The following is a 27,272-nucleotide window of genomic DNA, read 5'->3' on the forward strand; positions in this document are numbered from 1 at the left end:
AGACAGGGATGCCCTCTATCACCACTTCTATTCAATATAGTTCTCGAAACACTGGCCAGAGCTATTAGACAGATGAAAGAAATTAAAGGCATAAAAATAGGAAAAGAAGAACTTAAATTATCATTATTTGCAGACAACATGATTCTATAACTAGAAGACCCAAAGGGTCTACAAAAAAACTACTAGAACTAATAAATGAATTCAGCAAAGTGGCAGGATACAAAATCAACATGCATAAATCAAAGGCATTTCTTTATATCAGCGACAAAACTTCTGAAACAGAAATGAGGAAAAACACTCCATTCACAATATCTTCAAAAAAATAAAATAAAATGAAATACTTGGGAATCAACCTAACAAAAGAGGTGAAAGATTTATACAATGAAAACTACAGAACCCTAAAAAGAGAAGTAGAAGAAGATCTTAGAAGATGGAAAAATATACCCTGTTCATGGATAGGCAGAACTAACATCATCAAAATGGCAATATTACCAAAATCTCTCTATAGGTTTAATGCAATGCCAATCAAAATCCCAAAAGGCATCTCTTCTAGAAATAGATAAAGCAATCATGAAATTCATATGGAAAAATAAAAGACCCAGAATAGCAAAAGCAATTCTAAGCAGGAAGTGTGAATCAGGCGGTATAGCGATACCAGATTTCAAACTATATTACAGAGCAATAGTAACAAAAACACCATGGTACTGGTACCAAAGCAGGCGAGTGGACCAATGGTACAGAATAGAGGATACAGAGACTAATCCACAAAGCTACAACTATCTTATATTTGATAAAGAAGCTAAAAGCATGCAATGGAGGAAGGATAGCATCTTCAACAAATGGTGTTGGGAAAACTGGAAATCCATATGCAACAAAATGAAACTGAATCCCCTCCTCTAGCCATGCACAAAAGTTAACTCAAAGTGGATCAAGGACTAGATATCAAATCAGAGACTCTGCATCTGATAGAAGAAAAAGTTGGCTCCGTTCTACATATTGTAGGGTTGGGCTACAAATTCCTTAATAGGACACCCATAGCACAAGAGTTAATAACAAGAATCAACAAATGGGACTTACTTAAACTAAAAAGTTTTTTCTCAGCAAGAGAAGCAATAAGATAGGTAAATAGGGAGCCTACATCCTGGAAACAAATTTTTACTCCTCACACTTCAGATAGAGCCCTAATATCCAGAGTATACAAAGAACTCAAAAAATTAGACAATAAGATAACAAATATCCCAATCAACAAATGGGCCAAGGACCTGAACAGACACTTCTCAGAGGAGGACATACAATCAATCAACAAGTACATGAAAAAATGCTCACCATCTCTAGCAGTCAGAGAAATGCAAATCAAAACCACCCTAAGATACCATCTCACTCCAGTAAGATTGGCAGCCATTATGAAGTCAAACAACAACAAGTGCTGGCGAGGATATGGGGAAAAGGGTACCCTTGTACATTGCTGGTGGGACTGCAAACTGGTGTGGCCAATTTGGAAAGCAGTATGGAGATTCCTGGGAAAGCTTGGAATGGAACCACCATTTGATCCAGCTATTGCCCTTCTCGGACTATTCCCTGAAGACCTTAAAAGAGCATGCTACAGGGATGCTGCCACATGGATGTTCATAGTAGCACAATTCACAATTGCTAGACTGTGGAACCAACCCAGATGCCCTTCAATAGATGAGTGGATAAAAAAAATGTGGCATTTATACACCATGGAGTATTACTCAGCACTAAAAAATAACAAAATCATGGATTTTGCAGGGAAATGGATGGCACTAGAGCAGATTATGCTTAGTGAAGCTAGCCATTCCCTAAAAAACAAATACCAAATGTCCTCTTTGATATAATGAGAGCAACTAAGATTTGAGCAGGGAGGAAGAGCAGGAAGAAAAGATTAAATTAAACAGAGACATGAGGTGGGAGGGAAAGAGAGAGAAAAGGGAAATTGCATGGAAATGGAGGAAGACCCTCATTGTTATACAAAATTACATATAAGAGGTTGTGAGGGGAATGGGAAAATAAACAAGGAGAGAAATGAATTACAGTAGATGAGGTAGAGAGAGAAGATGGGAGGGGAGGGGAGGGAGGATAGTAGGGGATAGGAAAGGTAGCAGAATACAACAGTCACTAATATGGCATTATGTAAAAATGTGGATGTGTAACCGATGTGATTCTGCAATCTGTATTTGGGGTAAAAATGGGAATTCATAACCCACTTGAATCTAATGTATGAAATATAACATGTCAAGAGCTTTGTAATGTTTTGAACAACCAATAAAAAAAAGAAAAAAAAAGAATTAATACATATATACTACTGATTGTATCTATCACAACAGCCCTGAAGAGTGGGAGTAGGGAGGGGGTGACTGATTTAGGAAACCAAAATTATTTTGGAAGAAAATAAATTTCTTCCTATCCCACAAAACTCATCCACCTTCCCACAAGTAGAATATGTTATTTCCAAACTGATGATTGATCTAGGGAAATAGAAAAGGCAGTATAATAATTCCTGTAAGTTTTAAGATTCTTTTCCTTCACTTTCTTACACCTCATTATAACCATATGTAAACTTAAGGCAAAATATGTGTCCTTAACCTCACTCCATTCCCTTCTTCCTGATAAACACACCTTGGCTAGTGTCCCATAGAATTCTCCATACTTTCCTTTGGGCTTGTTTATACTGTGGTTTTGCTCATAAATAGTGCATTCATCAACCAACAACACAGCAACCAATTAAAAAAGATTGGGTTTCTTCTAAAATATATATAAAAAAATATACATATGAGACTTTCACTATGAGGTGAGTAATAAAAGAAACTTGGCAAGCAATCAATTTCCAAAATTGTGATTATAAATATGAAAAACAAAATTCAATCAACTGTAGTCCTAGGAATTTATATTTGGTTATTAATTAGTATGCATGCATGTACAATTATACTGATTGTCAAGGTATATTTAATTATTTTAAGAAGATAAAAACTACAAACATTTTATCATTGTATCACTGAACCAAAAGAAATAGTTAGAATATGATAAATTAACTTTTATCTTTTATTTTTTCTCCTCTATAGCCATCTCAAACTCTGCAACCAGACCTGGAGAAAGAAGGAAATTGAGCAAACACCAACTTAAACAAACTTCCTCAAAAAAAAATTAATCCTTTTGGGGTTTGGAGTCATAGTTTCCAGAAGTAATCGCTTTTGGAAGCAAGGACACACACTAAAACTACCAAATTAGTGCCTATGAGTAAAATTTCTTCTATGTATTTTTAAATTACAAATTTATTTCATCTTTCCCATTGCCTCTTAAAACATTCTTCCATAAAATATGAAAATCTGTTTCTTAGCTAAATACAAGCCTTGGAACAAAATGAGATCCTTATTCTTTACCTGTTCAGTAATGCTCTTTTAGAGAGTAAAATAGGAAAGTTATAATTCAATCTTTATATAAAATTTGAATCTTTGATTTTTCTTCATGTTAAATAAATTACAGCTACATTTAAAGATTTGATCAGACTACATACTAGAATCCTAGCTTCATGTGAATAGCAATTATCACCTATTGGGTCTCTTGTTTTATTCCAAGAGCATAAAGGAGAGCTTGGCAGAGTATAAGATAACAAAAGTTGCCTAAACAAATTAATTTGCTTCAGTAACTAAATCTTCATTTAAGAACTTGAGTCTTAAAAAAAAAAATCAGGATCCAGGTAAAATGGAAGCCATGCATGGGTAACTGAGTAAAACCGTGTCTCAAAATAAATTTTAAAAAGGCCTGGGGTTGTAGCTCAGTAGTAGAGTGTTTGCCTAGAATGCACCAGGCCCTGGGTCCAATTCTCAGTCTTGCATTTAAAAAAAAAGAAAGAAAAAAAGAAAGAAAGAAAGAAAGAAAGGGAGGGAGGGAGGGAGGAAGAAAGGAAAAAAAAGAAAGAAAGAAACAAGGAGGGAGGAAGGAAGGAAGGACATTTTAAAATAAATAAATAAATAAAGATCAGGATAAAGAAACTGGGAAAAGTCAGAGTTAATAAAGGAAGAGTCAATATTCAAAACTAGGTGTCTTAAAAATTTTTTTGTGACCTTTGCCCTTGTAAAAAATTTTTGTGACCTTTGCACTTGACATTTTGCTGTGGTTTGAACAGTTTGTCCCCTCCAAAATGTGTTAAAATGTGGTAGACAATGGGTGGTATTGGGAGGTGGGCCTTTAAAAAGTGGTTGAGTCACTAAGAGAGATTAATGTCTTTTCCACAGAATGGGTTAGTTATTGAGAGAGTGGGACCCAATGAGGCTGCCCCTCTCATTTGTCTCTTTTCCAGGAAATGAAGTAGCATGAGGCTCTCACCAGAAGTTGCCACCATGCTCCTGGACTTTCAAATAAACTGTGAGCCAAGTAATCTGCTTTCCTTTCTAAATGACCCATTAGCAGCTATTCTGTTATAGGAAGAAAATGGACTCAATGAACTAAGCTACAGTTACACTCTGGAAGATTATGTCTTATTATTCCTATTTTTTAAGGTGAGCAAATTAAGGTTGAGAGATGGCACAACTCAATAAGTAGTCAACTTGGAATCAAACCCAGGTCTGTGAAATGCCAAAAGTCAAAATTCGGATTGTTTGAGTGATTTAGTCATTTTGTTCCAAAGTTAAGATATCTTCTTATAGGAGGTAACCATCCTTTTTACTGGATATCTTCCTCGTTTGATAAACCATATTACAGTGCCCAATGTTTAGTTTTAATTTATGTGGTCTCATGTATGATTGACTTTAGTTTGGGGTTGAAGTTTCTTAAGTTCAGGTGATGTACTAAAGACAAAGATATCCACTTAAAAATAATTTTTAATCCTCTGTGCTATTTCCTATTTTTTCTTTTTAATTATCAAAAACAGTATTGAATTAAAAGAATCAACACTTTGCTTCTCATTACTATAAGAATTCTGTGACTGACTTCCCAGAAGTTGGCTCCAGGCCTCTTCAATGTTCATGTTTTCTTGGCTTTATATTTTCCCAAGATAAAAAATCTGGGCAGAAGAGAAAGTTTTAAAAGGGAGCCTATCAGAACATATTAACTAAACACCACCTACATTTGAGCAAAAGCCAAAAAATTAGGTGAATGTCCCATTACTCATCACCCACACACAAGGGTTGGTCATTTGTGGCTCCACCATAGAAGAGGAGGTCAGTGTGAGGGTGGACTTGAAACCTAATTGTTCTCTGCTGTCCTTTTTCTGAAAGAAGGCACTTGTGGGTGAATATTCCACATCCATGGCAATCTCTGGCATTTAGAAAGTGCTTCTTGGCACCTACTTACCACCCTCACACTTAACCTGACTTTCTCAATGACTACGGCATTACTATAGAGAGAGAGAAAGAGAGAATTTTTTTTAACAAAAATAGAAGTTTTTTTTTTTTTTTTTTTAAAGATAACCTTAATAATTTGGTCCACTGAACTAAATGTTGAAGCGTTAAATTTACTGGGTGATCGTTAAGGGAGAAAAGCAACACATTTCAACCTTGGGTAGAAGAAACAAAATGTATTTTATCCCCTTCCCTTGTTAAATTGATAAAGTTTTGTTATATCTATGACTGTAGTGAAATTTCCTGAGTTTTGAAAATAGGGTGGATAAAGACCTGTGGGAGGTTTTTACATCTCAGAAATATGTGTGTTGGGTTTTTGGATTATTAGAGAGAGATGGGATTCTGGGAATGATTAAAGGTTTTGGGTAATGTTTGCTTTCATTATTTTTTCTTTTTTTTTTTAAATAGAAGACACTTTGTTTTTAAGAGGTTAACTTGAATTCTTGTATTCTGTGTCTCATTAACCCAGTATAGGAAAAATTTGGAAAGCTAATACAGGAATTAAAGCCACGTAAATAATACAGTTAATTTAGTGTTCTGAAGTAGTTCTGGTGTGTTGATAGAAGAAAATGGGTTAAGAAAAAGTAAGTTCAAAAGTCTCTTGACTTAAATATTAATATTTCAAGAAAAGATGGTAGAATAGACATACTTTGCCTTTCTACTCCAAAGTCCTTTGAAATTCCAAAAAATATATATTGAAACAGCAATTATTCATGATTATTCCTCTTATTTCACTATTATTTCTCCAAGGATAGTCAGGAGAAGGCTGCATGGGAGCCTCTGTCTGTGGAGGCCCAGAACGGCATTCACATAAGATGGCTGGTATGAATTTAAAAAAAGGGGTGTTAGATCACATATTTAGGTCAGTTACCCAAATGTTTATGTGTTAGTCAGCTTTGTGTCACTGTGACTGAAATACCTGACAAGAAGAACTTCGAGGAGGAAAAGTTCAGATTAGTCTCACCGCTTAAGAGGTTTAGGTTTAGTCCATGACTAGTCCATTCCAGGACTCTGGAAGAGGCAGAACATTAAGGCAGAAAGAAATGGTGGAGGAGAGCTGCTCAGCACATAGCAGCCAGAGGGGAGCAAGTAGATTAGAGGCAGGGAGAGTGGAGAGCTGAGAGGGGGAGAGAAAGGGAGGGAAAGACAGAGAAAGAGAGAAAGAGAGAGAGAGAGAAGTCAGGGACAAGCACATTCCCTTAATGACCTACTTACTCCAGCTACCCACCTGCCTACAGCTACCACCCAGTGATACAGTCAATTACTAATTCATCAATGGATGAATTTACATTACAGTTCTCATAATCCCTCCATTTCACCTCTGAACCTTGCTGCATTGGGCATCATGCTTTCAAAACATAAACTTTCAGGGGGATTTGCTGACAAACAGCAGATTTAGAGAGAATAAAATTTCATTTGTGAGTGTGTGTGTGTGTGTGTGTGTGTGTGTGTGTGTGTGTGCTGGGGATTAGAACCCAGGGCCTTGTGCATGCAAGGCAGACACTCTACCAATTGAGCTATATCCCTAGTCCTGAGAGAATAAGGTTTTGAGGTAATTCTGGACTCCTGGACTACCACAAAGGAAGCAGGAGGGAAGAAATGGACAGGGGAGATTTAACAATGTCTCCTTACTTTCACATCAAATTAGGTCCCGAGCTTGTGTAGCCCCTCCCTAACCAGGGCAAGAAAGAAAAGCTTACCTACTATCAACACCCATGCAGAGCCGGGAATTTAGCCAATTCAGTGTTCATGTATATTGGAAGAAGTACGTTTTTGTAACTTATTTAGCAAACAAATATTAACTAAGTGCTTATTACACCAGTGTTCCAGACACTTGCAACATGGCAATGAATAATGTTTATGCCCCATGGATTTTATATTTTATCCCCTAGTAAAGAAACTGCATTGAATAAACATATCCAATAGAAAAACCCTAATTACTCTCCCCTCTGCTCTGTCCACTCTCCCCACCCACCAATCATGCTTTTCCCCTCTGGCTGCCATGAGCTGAGCAGCTATCCTCCACCCTGTCTTTCTGCCATAATATTCTGCCTCTCCCTGGGCCCAGAGTACTGGAGTGGACCAATTATGGACTAAATCTCTGCCAAGTGAGGGAAAGAAAATTGAACAAGAGTTCAATAGATGAAATGGTTCTGTGGTGATAGACAATATGTTCAAGGAGGCCTCAAGAGGAAGTAATTTTGAATGGAAACTTCAGGGAATTGAAGAAGAGAGCCAAGCAGAGGAAGAACATTCTAGTCAAAGAAAACCACTAGTGCAAAAATTCTGAAGCAAGAAAAGAATCCTTAGGGTGTACAAAGATCAGCAAGAAGGCTGGTGTGTAGGGGGTGAGTGACATGTGCTACTACACAGAAAACACGGAAGCTGCCTATTCTGACCACCATCATTTCTTTGGTATGAATTTAAATGGTCAACCAAGGGTAAGAGATCTTTGCAGAACTAAAGTTACAACATAGAGAATTCAAAATGTAAGACATCCAAGCCATGATGGAAAAAGGATTAATATTGTAAGGAATAAAGGGACATATTAATTTTTCAAAGTTTCACTTTTTTATTTTTGGTGATGGGGTATCACTATTTTCCTAGGCTGGTCTTGAATTGCTGAGCTTAAGGCATCCTCCTATCAGTCTCCTGAGCTGCTAGAATTACAGGTGTGTGCCACAACTCCTGACATATCCAATTCATCTTGTAATTGAGGTGCTATTACAACCATGAAATAAGAATAGGCAAATACATATGAAAAGGAGAAAGATGGGTTCTTAGAAATAAAGATTTTAAATTATTGCTTTTGACATATATACATATAATTATAGTATTCTTTTCAGTGAAACAGAACTGATCTGAGCCAAACACACAGGTAAGGAGCTCCCAAGAAAGATGGGAACATCAGATATTGTTTTTGCTTCCCTGCTCAGCTGATGAGCTTCAGGCACACACCAATTACACACTTACTTGATTAGGAACATCATTAGAATATTTTTTTCACATTTAAAATCCAAGTCAAATTCTTAGTTTCCTTCCAATGAAACAAAAGTGACTACTACTGTTTAAATGTAAGCATCCAGAATGCTTTAGTCATTGAATAGATTTTAAGTTACTGAAAGAAGCATATCTATGTTATCTGAAAACTGATGACCATTGGTGCTCGTGGTAGGCATGAGGGAAAAGGCACAGAAGAAACAACCAGTGAATAAAAACTGTTGCTAACATTATTATTTCTCATTAAAATTATTCTTGAAAATTATACTCAAGCTTGCCTTGGTGATTCATTTTTACCTGCCTTGATGCTCCTTAAAAAAAAAAAAAAACTAATTCCTTTTATTTCACTCCACCTTCTAAACCTAGGGAAAATGTTTTATCTCACATGAAACTTTCTCATATCACTGTTTTGTTTGGGTATTTGCTTTCCTTAATCATACCAAGAGCTGTGATCGAGTTCATGAATTTGTCCATTTCAAACACATGTGAAACAGAAAAGAGCTACTTGTAGGCTACAACTTATTGACCAGAATGATGAAATTCTGCCAACAGAAATGTATTTCATTGACGTGAACATTACTTTCTCTAGTCAGGTCAAATAAATCATGAATACCACCAAATGATGTAACATGTTAAATATTTCTTAACTTCATGCCACTGTCTAATCAGAACACTCTCCTCAGTGATGGTAAGAATGATTAAAGTACCCACATAATTGTAAGGTACTTGTTAGCCTGGGAATATTTAGGATGAGGACTAGAAAAGGAATAACTAACTACACGGGTGGTTAAAGTACAGAAAGGGAATTTAGGTATGTGTGACAGACCACCTATATTAGCATCTTCCAAGTGCCAGTCCTACAAGGTTTCTTATATTGGTCTATAATTTTATCTGTGTCTTTTATTGCCTCATAAAACTGCAAATTTCTTGAACTGAAAATCTACTATGAGCCAAATACTTTTTCTATGATAGTATTTAGGCATATAGGAAGTCAGAATACATGCTTTTTGCTTTAAAATCAGTTTTTGTTTGTGTTTCCTTATCTAAAATATGATGAATAAAAAATGAGAAACAATAGACTAAACAATTACTCCTAATCAGTGTTGCTATAAATTTGTATAAGTTGGCATTCGTATGTGCTGTTATTTGCCGGGGCTGCCATAACAAAATACCACTGACTGGGTGGCTTAAGGAACACAAGCTTATTTCCCACAGTTTTGGAGGCTGGAAAGTCAAAGATCAAGGTGCTGAATGATTTGGTTCCTGGCGAGCACTCTCTTCTGAGATTGCAGATGGTCATTTTGGGACTATGTCATCATATGACCTTTCTTCTTTGATCATAGAAATAGAGAGAGTACTTGCTCTCTATGAGGCCTCTAATCTTCATCCGCTAATAAGGGATCCAATTGCTTCTGTGAAGGCCCTATAGTCTTCAATATAGTCACATTGGGGGTTAGAGCTTCAACATGGGAATTTTGGAGGGCATATAAACTGAACAAGACTCAGGGACTTACTAATGTTAAGTGAACTAAAGTTCATTTAATAAATCTCTAATGCTACTCAAGTCTTTTGGTCTCATAATTACTGTCCTATCTCTCATAACTATTAGCATTTTCAAATGGCATTTTGGAGATTATAATTACTAACCCTAAAGTAATGAATATCAAAAAGGATGCTGACTATTAATTAAATTAAATGTTGGTTCAATAAACAAAGTCTAGGTATGTGTATCTTAATCTATTTTGGGTACATTATCAGTCAATTTTAACTATATCGTTAGATTAATGATTAACTGCCATTCACAACTTTTGTTTAGCTGTGATCCTCTTATAAATCTTCATCTCTTTTCTCTAGGACATGAGAAAAGCTTTCTAAGCCCTAGTTCCCCATTATATATAACATAGGTGTGACCTAGAATCTTCCTATGTTATAGGAAGTTTATAAGCTTATAAGTTTTGTACCCCACTACAAAATAGAAGTGGTATTTGAGAGTTGAGAAGTGGGACCACAATGGAATCTTGGTATTGGCAGATAAGGTGACATTAATTGAAACTGCTGAGTACCAAATAGAGAATGAAGCTCAGTACAGAGTATCTGTTGAGGCCAAGTTAATTGGTGAAAGGAGCATAGCCCATAAGAACACTAGGCTATAAGTTTCAATAATTCAAATCTCAATTAGTCTTGAAACAGTTAATAAATCAATTTTAGAGGCAATTGTTTTACATTTTGAAGGTATACTCTGGAGGGGAGGCATTCTAAGAAGCATAAAATGTGATATTATTTAAAATTCCTCCACTGGGGCTGGGGATAAAGCTCAGTTGCTTTGCATGCACAGACGCCCTGGGTTCAATCCTCAGCACCACACACACACACACACACACACACACATCCTCTACTGAATCATAGTGATTTTAAAAAGCTCATTATTTTTTTTATTAAATAAGCAACATTCCAGATAAAAGCCTAGAAAAATAATTTTAGCATATTTAATATTTTAAGTTTTCTCTTTTTTGTTCTTCAATGAGAGAATGAATAATTTTTTTCTTAATATATAATTTATTCATATATTCAGTATTTACATTCCCTATTATATTTTTAAATTATATTTGCCTTTTAGCATTGCCAACAACATATCTTGGCAAAATTACTTAGAATTAATTCATGTTATGTGAAAAGTGATACCTATTCCTAAGTTTCATAGCAGCCCTAATGAAATCTCCATGGGATTTAAATTTTCAACAAACTATTGTTTGATTCCTGAAGAAAAATATATTTGACCTTGCTTTTTAAAAAATTTTACTCAGTGACTATTGAGTTATTATTTTTCCCGAATAATATATAAATCTAAATGTTTTCATTGACTTCTAATTAAGCATTGCCAGCTGCTATGGCATTTTATGCATATACAGCATTTTAAATAGATCAAAGTTTTGGGAAAATACAGTTGACTTTTGCTTCATTTACCATTTTTTCAGTTAAGATTTGCAGAACCTAAGTTCAGTGAGAAGGATGAGTTTTCAGAAATATTTCAAGCAAAGCATCAGACATAATAAAATATAGATAAAATTTTATAGCTTCCATATACACTGAAGTCTCTGAGAAACTGGACAACATTTGCTTGGAATTGAAGCAGGGAAATAAAAGTCAGAGGAAAAATAACCATATTCATATTTTCCTAGTCTTAAATCATGTAATTAAATATCTATTCAAAGAAGATGAGAGAAACTGGGGCAATTAGTGATGGTAAATGGAAATATCTGATCATATTTGGATGTCAATGAAGACATTTGTAAGGAAAAATGACAAAAACACAAGTAAAGCACAGCAGGAAATAAAAGAAATAATCCTTTACAAGTAAAATATTTCAAACATATTGTAAAGTTGAACAGAAATTAATTAATAACACAATCTTTTCTATTTCAGAAAAATGAGTGACTTTTCCTGAACTGTGACACATCATACGCATGTGAAATATTATATAAATGAAATGTGCTTTTGTAACATATAAGCAAATTGAAATCTAAACTTATTAATATACAAATACATATTCAAAACATTAGGTTTTAGACTTCCAGAAGGTTAGAATGTTTTTCTTCAGCAACTTTCTTTTTTTTATCAATTTTTAAAATTCGTTTTAATTAGTTACACATGACAGTACAATGACCTTGACATATCATACATTTGAATCAGATGGGATATAATTTCTCATTTTTCTGAGGGTACAGGTTGCAGAATCACATTGGTCATGCAGTCACGTATATACACACAGCAATAATAATGTCTATTTTATTCTACTGTCCTTCCTTTCCCCCCTTCCTCTCCCCTCCCCTCCCATCACTTTTTTCTACCCAATCTAAAGTGATGCAATTCTTTATTTTTCTCACATCTTTATACATGTATTTTGTATAACAATGAGGGTCTCCTTCCATCTTCCATGCAATTCCCTTTCTCCCTTCCTTTCCCTCCCACCTCTCTTCCCCATCTAGTGGTAATCTTCTTCAGCAACTTTCTATAGCAATTTACTCTTACAGAACCTATGTTCTAATCAGGGCAACAGACAAAGAAAACAAAATCACATATGTATTGTGATAGAAATGCCTTTTACCATCAGGAAGAAAGAATTATTTCTGGGTGGGAGATAAGAAAGTCTTTTATAAGTAATGTCATTTAGCTGCCCTAAAGAGGTAGAGGAAGGTATAGGATAAAGAAAAATAATAGAGGTATTAAAAATGTGGCCCATTGAATCACTGGAATGTATAGTACATTCAGGAAGGATATTTTCTTCTTTAAGGCTTCATTATATACTTGAATGATAAAATGGAGCTTTTTTGATATTATACAGCTGACAGAACATGCCAACACCTTTTTTATAGCATTATTTACTCACATCCACTGAATTAATAAACATGTAAGTTTGGTTGACTCATTACAATAATATATTTTAAAATCAACATGAGCTAAAAACTAGTAATATGTAAAGTATGCCATTGTGCCTACATTGTCCATGTCAACATTTAGAGCTAAACCTCTACCATCCATCAAGCACCTAGAATCGAAAACTTTGAATCTTCATAAATTTATACCCCAAGCATGATCTTTAGACTGGATGACAAAATCCTGTTAGTGACATTCAGATTTATCATTCAGGTAAATGTTCTAGTAACCTAGAATCCTGTTTTATAGATATCCTCATTCTTTATCATACTAAATCTTTATGGGTATTTGTGATTCTTTTTAGTAGTAACAGTAAAAACACTCAAGAGAGACAAGGACAGCCACTGTGTAAAGGCAGCCATCTTCCAGATGAATGAGAAGAACACCTGGAATCATCACTCATGTGGCTGCCCTGCTATTCTGGGAAATTCTGGATCATTTCATAAATAGACTCCTCCTTAACTTACTAGGCTTAGAGTGCTGGGAGAGGAAATTAGTCTAATTTAAAAAAATATTTTTATTTGTTGACGAACATAACACCTTTAATTTGTTTATTTAGTTTTTTTTTTTTAAATGTGGTACTAGGGATTGAACCCAATGCCTCAAGCTTGCTAGGCAAGTATTCTACCACTGAGCCACAACCTCAGTCCAGAAAAAAACTATTTAAATGATCATTTTGCTTCCTGCTTCTTCATTCATGTAAAATCATGCAAATTTGCAATATTGTTATATTTAGGCCATTATAGCATATGCCTTCTAGGAAGTACTGAGACAGATACTAGTTAGAAACCCAGATATTGAATGTCTGCAATCACTTATTTGAAGAGACTAATTCTCCCCATAAAGATCATATATTCACTGAATACCTTTGTACCAGAAATTGTTCAAAGTTCTTTATAATCTACTTGCTCTTTTAGCACTTACATTTTACTAGTAGATGGTAAATTTAGGAAAATGTCCCAAAGTAAATATAGGGTCATCACTGTCATCCAGAGCTACAGAGTAAACACCTAAGAGGGTAACCTTACTTTCACCCCATAGCTCTCTTTATTTTTTTCCTACATGTTTCATTGGCACATTATAGCTGTACATAGAGATGGAATTTGTTGCCACATGTGCATATATACACACAATATAACAATATAATTTGGCCAATATCACTCCCTAGTACTTCCCCATTCCCTCTCTACCTCTCACCCTTTGGTCCCTTTCCTCTATCTCCCTTTAATTTTTATGAGATCACCATTTCTCCACCTTTCTTTTCCTTTTTCCTCTCTAGCTTCTGCATATGAAAGAAAACACAAACCTTGACCTGAGTTTGGCTTATTTTGCTTAACATAATGGTCTTTAGGTCCATCCATTTTCCTACAAATGCCATAATTTCATTCTTCTTTATGGCTAAGTAAAAACTCCATTGTGTGTATGTATATACATCACATTTCCTTGATTCCATAGTTTAGCTATTGTGAACTGTGCTGCTATAAACATGGGTATGCATATATAGGTATATAATTACTTTGATTCTTCAGCATAAATACTGAGGAGTGATATAGCTGGGTTGGTTGTTTCTATTAATTTCCATAGTGGTTATACTAATTTACAATTCCACCTACAGTGTAAAAATTTCCTTTTCCTCCACATCCTATACAGCACTTATTGTTTGTATTCTTGATGACTGCCATTCTAACTTGAGTGAGATGAAATCTCAGTGTAGTTTTGATTTGCATTTCCCTAATTGCTAATGATATTCAACATTTTTCGTATATTTGTTGGTCATTTGTGTATCTTCTTTTGGGAAGTGTGTTTTTTTTTTAAAAAAATCATTTGACTCATTTAATAATTGGGTTATTTGATTTTTCTAGTGTAAAGGTTTTTTGAGTTTTTCATATAGTCTAGATATTAATCTCTGTCAGAAGAGTAGCCAGCAAAGATTTCTCCCACTCTGTAGTCTCTCTTCACATTCCTAATTGTTTTGTTTTTTTTTTTTTGCTGTGCAGAAGTTTAATTTGATGTCATCCCATTTAATAACTCTTGATATTATTTCCTTAGCTTTAGGGGTCTTACGAGAAAGTCTTTGCTTGTTCCCTTATACTGTAGTTTTGATCCTATGTTTTCTTCTATAATTTGCAGGTTGCAGTGTAATTCTTAGGTCTTTGGTACATTTTGAATTGATTTTTTTGTGCAGAGTGAGAGATAAGGGTCTAGTCTCATTCTTCTACCTATGGATAACCAGTTTTCCCAGCACTATTTGTTTAAAAGGTTGTCTTTTCTTCAGTGTATATTTTTGGCACCTTTGTCAAGGATTATATTACCACAGATGCAGAATAGCTCTCTTTTTGAAGGATCTGCTGAATATTGCCCAATGTGGTCAACTTCTCCAAACTGAACAGCTTGTTTCTATATCATAGAAAAAGCAGGGTTTGATTTTAGGGTAAATTTTTCTTATAACAAGTGAACTCTGTGGGCAGACCATTTCCCCTGTTCAAAATTTCCTAAAAAGGAAGCTCTTGTGGTACAAGAGTCTGAATATCTTGGCATCATTATGCCTTAATTCACTGTCATTTCAGTTTTTCCAAATCTTTAGGTAAACTATCTAAGGTAAACATTGTTATAGTTTAGATATGAGGTATCCCCCAAAACCTCATGTGTGAGACAATAAAGGAAGGTTCAGAGAGAAATGATTGGGTTATGAAAGTCTTATCCTAACCAGTGACGGGATTAACTGAGTGGTAACTGAAGGCAGATTGGGTGTGGCTGGAGGAGGTGGGTCATTGGTGGTATGCCTTTGGAGTATATATTTTGTATCTGGTGAGTAGTCTCTCTCTCTGCATTCTATCATCAGGGGACCTGCTTCCCTCCACCAAACTCCTCTGCCATAATGTTCAGCCTCATCTCTAGCCCCAAGGAATGAAGCCATCTGCCTATGGACTGAGACTCTGAAACCATGAGCTCCCAAATAAACTTTTATTTCTCAAAAAATGTTCATGTGAGGTCCCAGCAGCAAAAAAGCTGACCAAAACAAATATACTATACTCTTATTAAGGCAATAATTTTGTTTTATTCACCTGTGTGCCACCAGATTCTAACATAGTGCTTGACACAAAATAGCTGTTTGATAAATATTCACTTTACTCATTTTGGCAATTATTACAAATAATGTGCTATTATTATAAAATAATGACTAACATTATGAACAATAGTGAAAGATTATTATAATCTAGATGTTCACAGAGCAGACCATTATGTAGCCATTAAAAAGAAGTACACACATACATATCCACACACAGAGTCCCACTTTCCTTAGCAAAGGATTTGTGATCTGAGTTATATGTTAGGCTATTTTATCCTTACACAAACATCATAGAGTATACTTAATACACAACAATATGCTTAGGTTAATCTGTTGGGGTGATCTCAATTCAATTAGAGACATGATAAACACAAGAAAAGAGTCCAATATAAAATAGTAAAAAGAATAGTATAGCAAATACATAAAACAGTAACATAATCATTTATTTTCAAGTATAATTTATTATATATAATTGTATGTATTACACTTTCACAGAACAAAAAGTGCAGTTGATTTAATTACATAAGCATCATCACAAACACATTAGTAACATTTTATGCTATAATATATATGATAGCAAGGGATAGAAAATTTTCAATTCCATTATCTTATGGGAGCACCATTATATAGGTTATATCACTGACTTAAATGTTATATGGTGCATTACACTATGCACACACGTTTCTTTTTTATTGATTTTATTTTTTTAAATACACAACAGTGGAATGCATTAGAATTCTTATTACACATATATAGCACAATTTTTCATCTCTCTGTATATAAAGTATGTTGACCCCAATTTGTGTCTTCATAGCTGTACTTTGGGTAATGATGTCCATCACATTCCACCATCCTTGTTAACCCTATGCTCCCTCTTTTCCCCTCCCAACTCTCTTCCCTATCTAGAATTCATCTAATTCTCCCATGCTCCCCCTCCCTAACCCACTATGAGTCAGCCTCCTTATATCAGAGACAACATTTGGCATTTGTTTTTTGAGGATTGGCCAACTTCACTTAGCATTATCTTCTCTAATGCTGTCCATTTATCTGCAAATGCCTTGATTTTATTCTCTTTTATTGCTAATATTCCATTGTGTATATATGCCACATTTTTTATCCATTTTTTCACATATTTGTTGATTGATTGTATATCCTCTTCTGAAAAGTGTCTGTTCAAATTCTTGGCCTATTTGTTGATTGGGTTATTTGTTTTTTTGGTGTTTAGCTTTTTGAGTTCTTTATATACCCTAGAGATTAGTGCTCTATCTGATGTGTGAGGGGTAAAAATTTGCTCCCAGGATGTAGGCTCTCTGTTCACCTTACAGATTGTTTCTTTTGTTGAGAAGAAGATTTTTAGTTTGATTCCATCCCATTTATTGATTCTTGGTTTTAATTCTTGTGCTATAGGAGTTTTATTAAGGAATTTGGGGCCTAATCCCACATGATGAAGATTAGGGCCTACTTTTTCTTCTATTAGACACAGAGTCTCTGGTTTAATTCTTAGGTCTTTGATATAACTATTTTTTAAAAAATAATATATATATACACACACACATGTATATACACACAAATTTTAACTTTTATTGAAGTAACTATGATACATATTTTATGTAAAGTATGAACATTTTTTGAAATGTAAAGCTAGTCACAAAGACAGGAAAAAGTTATGCTTGGTTATATCTGGGTAGGAAGATGACGACGAAAGGTACATTGTTTTATTTATTTTTAAAAATGACAATATATATAAATAATTCTAAATGTTTGGTTTTGATGCCAAGATGTATCACGTCTTTTCATTTAGTTGTTTATTTTAGATCCTGGTGTCAGTAGCTTATTAATAAGAATTTATTTAACATTCTGGTAACTTAGGTTATAAAAATAGAAATACTGGGGAAAGGGGAAAAGGGATAGAAGTTGTAGAAGAGACATTTTTGATGTATTTACTAGTGTCTCACTCAAAGTTAAACACATTCAGGTATTCACTAATTAACTAATTTGAATAGTATTCTCAGAAACATAAAAATATAGGAAATAATTTTAATCCCTTATAAAAAATGTACCCTATCAGTGTATTAGTTCCTTTTACTCCAAATATTTTCACTTTTTCTCAATATGCCTCATTGTTTTTGTAGACTTGATATTATGCCAAGAGGAACATCTTCCAGCTGAACAAATAGAATTCTCCTTAGTTCATTGGAGCATTGAGATGTAAATTGAAAATAATTTGAAAATAATTTATAGTTTTGGGCCAAACACTGAATAAGATTTTTTTTGAGCACTTGCCAATTTTTCTGTACCTGGTTAATCACTTTATAAAAGATGTATGGCTTCATTAATGGTTTCCCATTGCTCTTGGAATATATAAATCAGAGGATGATTAATTCAATTATTGAATTTTTTGGCACATATATAAGAAATTAAACTATAGGTGGAGTCACCATTATTCTTGCCCTCTGTATCATTCTGGAATGGGAAATCACTTAAATATGTAATCACTACTATCTCCTATTTCAATCTTCAGCCTCAAAAATGTTTCTATTCTAATATATAATCATTCCCATAGTTTAAAAAGCAGGCCTAGCTAAATAAAAAAATTTTCAAAGTTTGCCAAAAGTACATCTGGAAACAATGTTAAAGGCATGGATTTTTATGAGCAGAATCTTATAGGAGAGGCATAGTTTCAAATTAAAAAACATACCTTCAATCTATTTCTGTTCCATTTAAGAATAAATTCTAATTTTTCATTTGTGAAGTAACAACTTAATATCAATTATAATTTTGGGAAGCCAAGTACTGCCATTGTATACTCAAGTTAATTACAGTGATGGGTCTTGGATTGCATTTCTTTTTACCATCCAGTTAAGAAAGGGCTAAACGCAGAATGTCAGTTTATGGAAATCGCGTACGTAACAGACTGAGGTTTCTTGGTATGTTCCTACTGTAGCCAGTTGAAATGCTTCCATTTCTCCCTTGAGTGTAATAAGAGAATGCTTTGGGGGCTTTGAGGCCCCAAAATGAAAACCTCTTCACTTGTATCTTTAAAAACAGCTATCAAATAACTCCTTGGTATGTTCCATTTTTCTCTTCTACTCAGAATTTGTCCTTGTCTTATATCTTTTGTATTTAGCTTGGCATTAGTCCTAATATCTGTCTCCTCAGCTGGTACCAATTTGACTTCTGGTTTTCAGAACATCATGTGCTTTTATAAGCCAGCTGGCCACAAGAAATCTGATTTTTGACAACTCACTGACACAATCAGCTGCTGCCTGTCCCATTCCAAATGCACAAGCTCTCCCTCACCTGGGTATTTGCATACTGAGCATGCTTTATTTTTTTCCTGGAAAGCAGTCTCTTCTGATGATTGAAAGGAATCCCTGATAATTTCAATCAGTGATGAATCAAAGCAAAAAATCTGTTTTGGTTGTTGAACAAAATAAAAACAATAAATCAAGAGTTGGGAAGGGACCTGAACAAAACTCGTAAGTTCTACCTATCAGTTAAACCTAATTGTCATCTACTATGCCACTTTGCTATCAGAAAGAAAAAGTTTTCTTCATCTAAACAAAGCTTTTCCCTATTCCACCAACTCTACCAACTCTTTTGCCTATAACCTTAAACTTTTTCTTCAATTATAATTTCCCTGGTAATATTAGTAATTATTATACTTAATAATAGTTATTAACTTGATATTCTAAAATCTCTTTGAGTTAAAAAGAAAACTTTCTTGAAGCTATACCTTTGTCTAAATACATGTTGAACATCTTTGATTCAAAAAAACCAAAAAATCCAAAAATCCAAAATGCTATAAAATGTGAAACTTTATAAGCACTGTAAAATGTCACAAGTGAAAAATTCCACAGCTGACCCCATATGATGGGTTGCAGTAAGCACACAGGTGCATAGTTTTCTCAGCATCCCCAAGGGGAAAAAAGCCCTTGTAGCCCCCTGCAGCTGTGATGTATCTTTTAGGCACATACCTGATTCCACCTGGTGAAACACCTACAAAGGGTAATAAAATGGCTCATATGCACCAATGGTAGTTTCCCCATCATGCCCCAAATGTGACCAAGACCTATGTGCATTACTCAATGTATATTTTTTGTTTGCTTATTTTCTGATCTGTGGTGTAAATGCATTACTGAAAATGTCAAAAAAGTCCAGTAGATACTCCTATTGAGAACAGGGATAAGAAAAAGAAGAAGCATTTGCATTTACCTGTAGCATAGAAAGTCAAGCTATTGGAAAAACTGCACAGCAATATAAGTGTGAAATGTCTTTTAGAACAATGAGGGGTTGGAATGACCACCATATATCATCTGAAGAAAAGAACAGACTGTTAAAATTCTGTGTTTAAAATTATGATTAGATTACCTCTTGCCCCCCCTCCCTTCCCCTCCCAGCCCTCTGCCCTATCTAGAGTTCCTCTATTCCTCCCATACTCCCTCTCCCTATCCCACTATGAATCACCCTCCTTATATCAGAGAAAATATTCAGCATTTGTTTTTTGGGGGATTGGCTAACTTCACTTAGCATTATCTTCTCTAGCTCTATTCACTTACCTGCAAGTGCCATGATTTTATTCTCTTTTAATCCTGAGTAATATTCCATTGTGTATATATGCCATATTTTTTTATCCATTCATCTATTGAAGGGCATCTAGGTTGGTTCCACAGTTTAGCTATTGGGAATTGTGCTGCTATAAATATTGATGTATATCCAAAGTACAGGAATGAAGACACAAATTGGTGTGAAAGTACTATGTATACAACCAGAGATATGAAAAATTGTTCTCTATATATGTAATAAGAATTGTAATGCATTCCACTATATATATATATATATATATATATATATATATATATAAAATGTGAAAATACCTAAAGCTTCATTCAGCATACATAAGATTGAATGGAGCTTAGAGAATGCTGATTAGTTTCCACATAGCTCAAAGAAATCTCTGTTGGATAGATAGCTTTAAATTGGACAATTTGTGATATTTCTAATAGTCATAAGGTTAAAGTAAATTGTAAACAAATCAACTTCTCTCAGACTTATAACTTGAGCCAGCTCTTAGCTGATATAAAACTGTTCATTCCGTCTACCTATTTGGGATTACACTAAGGTAGACACAGATTGCTACAATTGTTTTATCTTGTTTTAATTAAATAAAAGTATGTGCTATTTGTAAAAAAATAAAGTGATGAATAGAAGTAAGAGGAAAAAAATTAAATGGATAAAGCTAAAAATGAAGATCTCGATCATGTATTGAAAGAGTAGATTCTTTATCTTTGCAGTGAACATGTGCTGATCATCAAACAAAAAAAAGGTCTGTTAGAATGAACTAAGAATGGAAGGGAACTATAACTTTCAACAGATTGGTTGTAAAGTTTTAAGGATATGCATTACATTTTTAAAGATTTGTGGTGGTAAAGCTAATCAAAAAGTAGTGTGGAGAAATGAATTGACAAACTTTTCAAGGTTATCACTGATAAAAATATGATGTCAGTATAAGTCTATAATGCTATGAAACAACACTGTTATGACATTATTGCTCCGGAAAGACAGTTGACAGCTGATGAGACAGGCCTTAAAGGAATCAGGGATACCAAGGACAGAATAACTGTGCTGTGATATGCTGATGCAGCAAGCATGCCTAAGTATAAACTTGCTGTAACAGTCAAAAGCATGCATATTGAATGTTTTAGAGGAGTTTAATTTCCTTACCAGCCCATTATTATGCTGAGAAAATGGCATTAATGGTCAGGGCCATCTTTTCTGACTGGTTTCACATTTTATCCTGGTGGCTCGTGCTCACTACAGGGAAGCTGGACTGTATGAGAATTGCAAGCTTCTGTTATTCCTTGACAACTATTCTGCTCATGTGACTTCCAAAATCTATTAAGAAATAATGCTTATGCCTTGCACTTTCCCCAAATTTGACTTTATTAATTCAGCCATATGATGAAGATTTCATTAGTAAAATAAACATAAAATAATTTCCAGAATAACATGCTAGCATCAGGGAACAGAAAAATGGGTGTGAAAGGTTTTCAGAAGAGATTTAACATGAAGAATACTATATATGCTATAGGTGATGCTTGGAACATAGTTACTAAAGACACACTTTTGCACAAATTGCAGAACCTCTAGCCTGCAACCATATTCATTGATGATAATGAATATTTGAAGGATTCTATGTGCAAGTGAAAAAAAAGATATCTCACCTCCTAACATATGCAAAAAAAAAAAAAAACATGCCTTCCAAGTCTACTAGTAAGCTGAAAGAAGGGAATATAAAAAAATTAACATTATTAATGAGGTTCCAGTTGTTCATTCATTGATGGTCATATAACCAAAATAGTTCAGAATCAAGGTGATCATAATAATAGTGAGATTGGAGATGACATTCTTAAAATGACAGAAAAAGTGCTTTTAGACAAGATGGTAAAAAATGTGTGATGGGCTTGAATAAAGCAACACCATTTATAGCAACACAAGAAATCATATGAGTACATAAAATATAAGTGCCTTCTATGACAAAAACCCTTGTAAAGCAGATGACTCTGGAAAAACATTTGAAAAGCCATACAGCAGACTGCCTCCTCATCCCTATGGGACCCGCTTCCTGGCCTCTCAACTGTCTCAGATGTTTCTTCTCACCCTCAAAATAACATTTGATGTAGAGTAACATTTATATCAAAACACAAACATTGCAGATGGAGACTGAAGGCTGCCCTTGTTTGTTGTTGCTGATGTTTAACAGCTGACACAGGTGTTCTGACGATGCCTCTGTGCTGTTCGATCATCTGGACACTTGACTTTTTTCACTGTAATCCTGATCTGTCATATTTTTACTGTTAAGTATTTATGGGTGAATAAGTATGAGAAAATTATTGCTTATGGGTAGCCTATAAATTCAAAGTTTAGAATGATGGTGATGCCTAACAACTACATTGTCCACCAGTGTGGCTGAGGGATTGACATCTTTGATGTCTGATGGTTCAATGCACATAGACTTTCTTTCATGAAAAAAAAAATATTAGAAATATTGTATAGAATTATCTTCAGGCTATGTGTATAGGTGTATAAGGGTATCACACATATAAGGTATATACATGAAACATAAGTGTTTTTGTGTTTAGACTTGGGCCCTAACCCCAAGATATATCATTATGTATATGAAAATATCCCTAAATTTGAAGAAGTCTAAAATTCAAAACACTTCTGGTCCCAAGTGTTTCTAATAGGGGATCCTCAACCCATTTTATCGAATTGTCCCTCTTCCTCAAAATACGACTTTTTATAGGGTTGCCTAAACTTACTCCAGTGAGTTATCATCCAGCAACCTCTTAATTTTCAGGTTGAAATGTTTTCAGCTAAATATGATAACAAGATACAATAAGTGTTTTTATTACCTCATCTAAAATAAGTCTATAGTTGTGTAGTTCTAAAATTGGTATAAAAATAATAGAATAAAATTGGTAAATCTGGTAGCTTAGTGATACAGGACCATGATTCCATTGCTCTGAGATTCTCCATACTTTTGCCTTCTGGTCTTAAGAAGCTTTCTACAGTTGCATGTCTCATGTTTCTACATAATTCAAGAAGGAGTGAGACTTCTTCACAGGAAACTTACTTTTTATCACTTTTTATCAAAGAAGAGATTCTTTCCCAAAAGATCCAGCATTTTCACTAGTACATTTTATTGAAAACTTAGTTAATATTCCAATCCAAACCAATTATCAAAAAGGAAAACAGAAAAGCCCCAATCTTATCTGTCTAGCAATTCTAATCCCTTAGCAGAAATACTTTCCCCAGAATGCCCTCAAATTCCTTCATAAATAACATATGCAAAAGCTGAACTCATTATCTTACACCACGTTCTCTCCATAATGTTATCTCAAAGACACCAGCATATCCTCATTTCCTGAAATAAAATGTGCACACCACACCCACATACAATCAGAAGCAAAATAATGTAGTTTTTATTAGTTTTTCACTCCATCTTTACATCATCTTTATATCTCTATGCCATTAATTGGGTTTGGCCAAGGATTGTCACTTGGTTGGATTACCACCTCTTGCTAAATTGATCTGGTTTTCATATTGCCATTTTTTAATATATTTTCCACGTTTCCAGAGCAAAGTGGGTCATGTCATAGTCACCTACATAAAGTCATTCAATGGTTCTTGATAGCTTTTAAAATAAATTTCAAACATAGGAGGATTATGTGGTTCTTTATAATTTGGCTACAGACACTTTCTCCTGATGTAGGACAGATGAGGCTGAATACCCTAGGAATCTTCAGGAAGCAGGTTTATCTAACTGCAGTAGTCCAGAGGGCCTAATGCCTAAATATCTCTGGACCCAAATCTGTAAATTCTTTTAGGTTTATATTCAGTGGGTTGTTACATGACAGAGGGTGGGTACAAAACAGTTACTCTTTGTCCCATAATCTCAGGCTAGATAGAGGTTACACATGTTTTTACCATGAAAAATAGAGATGGTATCTTTCCCTTAGCAACAAACTTGACTGTAGACCTAGTTTTTAAAGAGAAACCTGGCTTTTACCACAAAGAAGAAGCTTCAAACCACATGGATCTGTCTGCAGAACTCCTGTGAAATCCTGTTGATACCCTTTACACAATCTTGGTGACAAGACACATAATTATGAGAAGGGTCTTTAGAAAAGCTTAATTATGGTGGGTCTTTTTGGTGTGGGTACCTGGTAGTTGCTTCCTTCCCACTTCATCTTGCCCTTCATTTGACTCTGATCACAATAAATTAGCTGCAGTCTCCAGTGTTGTCTCCTTTCCTTCTCAACCAAATCCCTCACAAATGGCAGCTTCTTTGTTGGGAATGATCCCAAGTCCCCAGCCCAAACCCACTAGACCTGGTGAATTCCCTGATAAAGGCCAATTCTACAGGCTCTCTACACACTCCCTACCTTACCCCAATCCAGATATGAGCTCGTTCTCTGTGTTTTATATAGTCATTATTGACTTTATCCTTTTTGTTTTATGGATGAAAGATTCTAGAGACAAGAGCTACTTATTCTTTGAACCAATACATTGTCTAAGGCATAATGGTACTCAATACAAGTATTTGAAGACATTGTGTGTGTGTGTGTGTGTGTGTGTGTATGTATGTATGTGTGCTGAATTTTTAAATTCACATTTGAAATTAGTACAATACTGAAAAATTTTCTGTTTGTTTTACTTAAATGTCTCAACCAAAAGCAAAATTCAATGGGTTTTAACTGTAATTATGTTAAACATAATAAAATTGGGATTTTCAGGTATTTGTTTTGAAAATGTACTTACTACCAGTACTATTGCTTAAAAGAATGGATGTAGCTGGGCCTATGCCAAATACCTATAATCCCAATGACTCTGGAGTTTGAGGCAGGAGGATCACAATTTCCAGGCCAATTTGAGCAACACAGCGAGACCCTGTCACAAAACAAAAATTAAAATATTGGAATCACACTGGTTCAGTAGTAGAGTGGCCCTGGATTCAATCTCCAGTACTGCAAAATCCATCAATCAATAAAAGTTATTTTTTTAATGTGCATGTCACAATTTACCATATCGATTATTATACATTTACTTAATTTGTATCATCTAATTTAAATCTTAACACTATCCTGGAAGAAAGTTTTTGTCATTCTTATATTACATATAAGAAATCAAGAATCTGTGAGACTTAACAGTTAAGAATATTTCAAATTAAAATATCAGGAGCCCCTGATTAAAATGAATAGAACTAAAAGCCCTCCCTTTTTTTTTTTTGTTTTTTTTTGTCTTCAGTCTGACTTCACTAAGCAACATAATGCTGCATTAGTTCTGGAATTCACATCTTCTGTTTTAAAGCTCAGTAGGTAATTTGAAAGACTGGGTAGACAAAACTCTATGTAATCTTCTCTTTTCTGGCAGTAACTCTGCAGAAGCAATTGTCTCTTTGTGATGAAGGCAGAACATGCATGAGGCGCTTGATTACTACCTGCCACCTTGCCTCTGATTGTTAGTTTGGGTACCATTCTTATCATGCAAGCTCTCAGACTTCCAGTCCCTCAGCTTTGTAAATAGCAGGTCCTAAGTAAAACTGATTTTAAGAAAAATTATATTTTCTTTTTTCCCTACTTCTAGAAAGGCTACTTTTAACGAAGCTTTCTCTGCTTCTTTTAGGTCCTTACCAAGGGAAAAACAAAGCCAGCATGCTCCAACATTCTTAATTTTTCCTCCCAAATTTCTTATCTTGAATCCTCACTAAACTCACTGTCTAATACCACAATCAAATGGGCAACTCTCTAGTTAGCTGTTTCACTACCAGGAATAAGACTTGCTCATCTCCCAGCTCAGGATACAAAGAACTTAACCACTGGATATGCTTGTTTCTACTCATTCAATTTCTAAAATTTAGAAACTACTACATCTAATATCGTCATACTCTGATATCAATATCTGTTTCAGTGAGAATTATTTAGTGCAAGTACTGAGTATAAAAAGCAACCTCAAATGGCTTAAACATACAAGAAATTTATTGGCTTATATAATTGATAATTCTGGGCCTACTTCTGACAAAAGTAAACATTAGGAACATCTTTAGGACTTACTTTCACACCTTCCCCCAGCCATGCCAGGTCTGAGTGGATTTCAGTTTTAGCCTTCATGTAACAATGAAATAGGTGCTGCAGTGCTAAGCTGGAAACTCAGATACAGCCAGGTGATGGAGCACCACTCTTGCTCTGGCATTTCCAAGAGAAATGTCATTGCCTCTAAATTGCCTTGTGTCTCATAACCATGCCTGAGCCAAGCTTTGGGATCTGAAGCAACTTGATACACCAGTTAACTGAAAAATTCCACTTAATAAAGATTTGTAAAGGAGATAGGTCATTGGGAAGCATGCCTTTGAGGTTTATATTTTATTCCTGACAAAGAAAGTTTCCTCTCTGTTCCTGATTGCCATGTCCTGAATTGATTTCCTCTTCCAATAACGTTTTACCATGATGTTCTGCCTCACCTTAGGCCCACAGCAATGTCCATCTATGTACTGAGATTTCTGAAACCTCGAGCCTGCATTTTTTTTCCTTTAAAATTGTTCTTGTGAGTCTTTGGATCACAGCAATGAGAAAGCTAACTAAAACAGCACATGAATCTGTCAACCATGCAATTACAAAGTACTACAATTTATTGACATAGAAAAACATCTTGATCACAGCACAAAATGCTACTAATTAGGCAAAAAATGTGGATAATAAAAAAGGATGTGTGTGAGAACAAGTTGCTATATCTTAAAATGGGAGTTAAAGCATTTTTAGACCTTTAGACTAAACAATGAGTAGTTAGAAAAATTGTCAAAATGGTGTTAGCCCAAGTCCTAGAGAACTTGGCCCTAAGATCTACAGTGA

The 27,272-nt window shown here is 34.7% G+C and overlaps 1 long non-coding RNA gene across 9 annotated transcripts in view; it reads right to left on the reverse strand.

Annotated features, from left to right (window-relative positions):
* Positions 1–27,272, reverse strand: part of LOC144368182 (uncharacterized) — a 275,404-nt gene that overhangs the window by 43,532 nt on the left and 204,600 nt on the right. For 3 of the 9 annotated variants that reach the window (XR_013427964.1, XR_013427961.1, XR_013427957.1), the window contains one exon: positions 25,238–25,314. The exons of the other annotated variants lie outside the window; for them this stretch is intronic. This is a non-coding gene — a long non-coding RNA (uncharacterized LOC144368182). The remainder of the gene's footprint in view (positions 1–25,237; positions 25,315–27,272) is intronic. 9 annotated transcript variants of the gene reach the window in all.

This window comes from Ictidomys tridecemlineatus, chromosome 11 (assembly GCF_052094955.1).
Source record: "Ictidomys tridecemlineatus isolate mIctTri1 chromosome 11, mIctTri1.hap1, whole genome shotgun sequence".
Lineage (NCBI taxonomy): Eukaryota > Metazoa > Chordata > Mammalia > Rodentia > Sciuridae > Ictidomys > Ictidomys tridecemlineatus.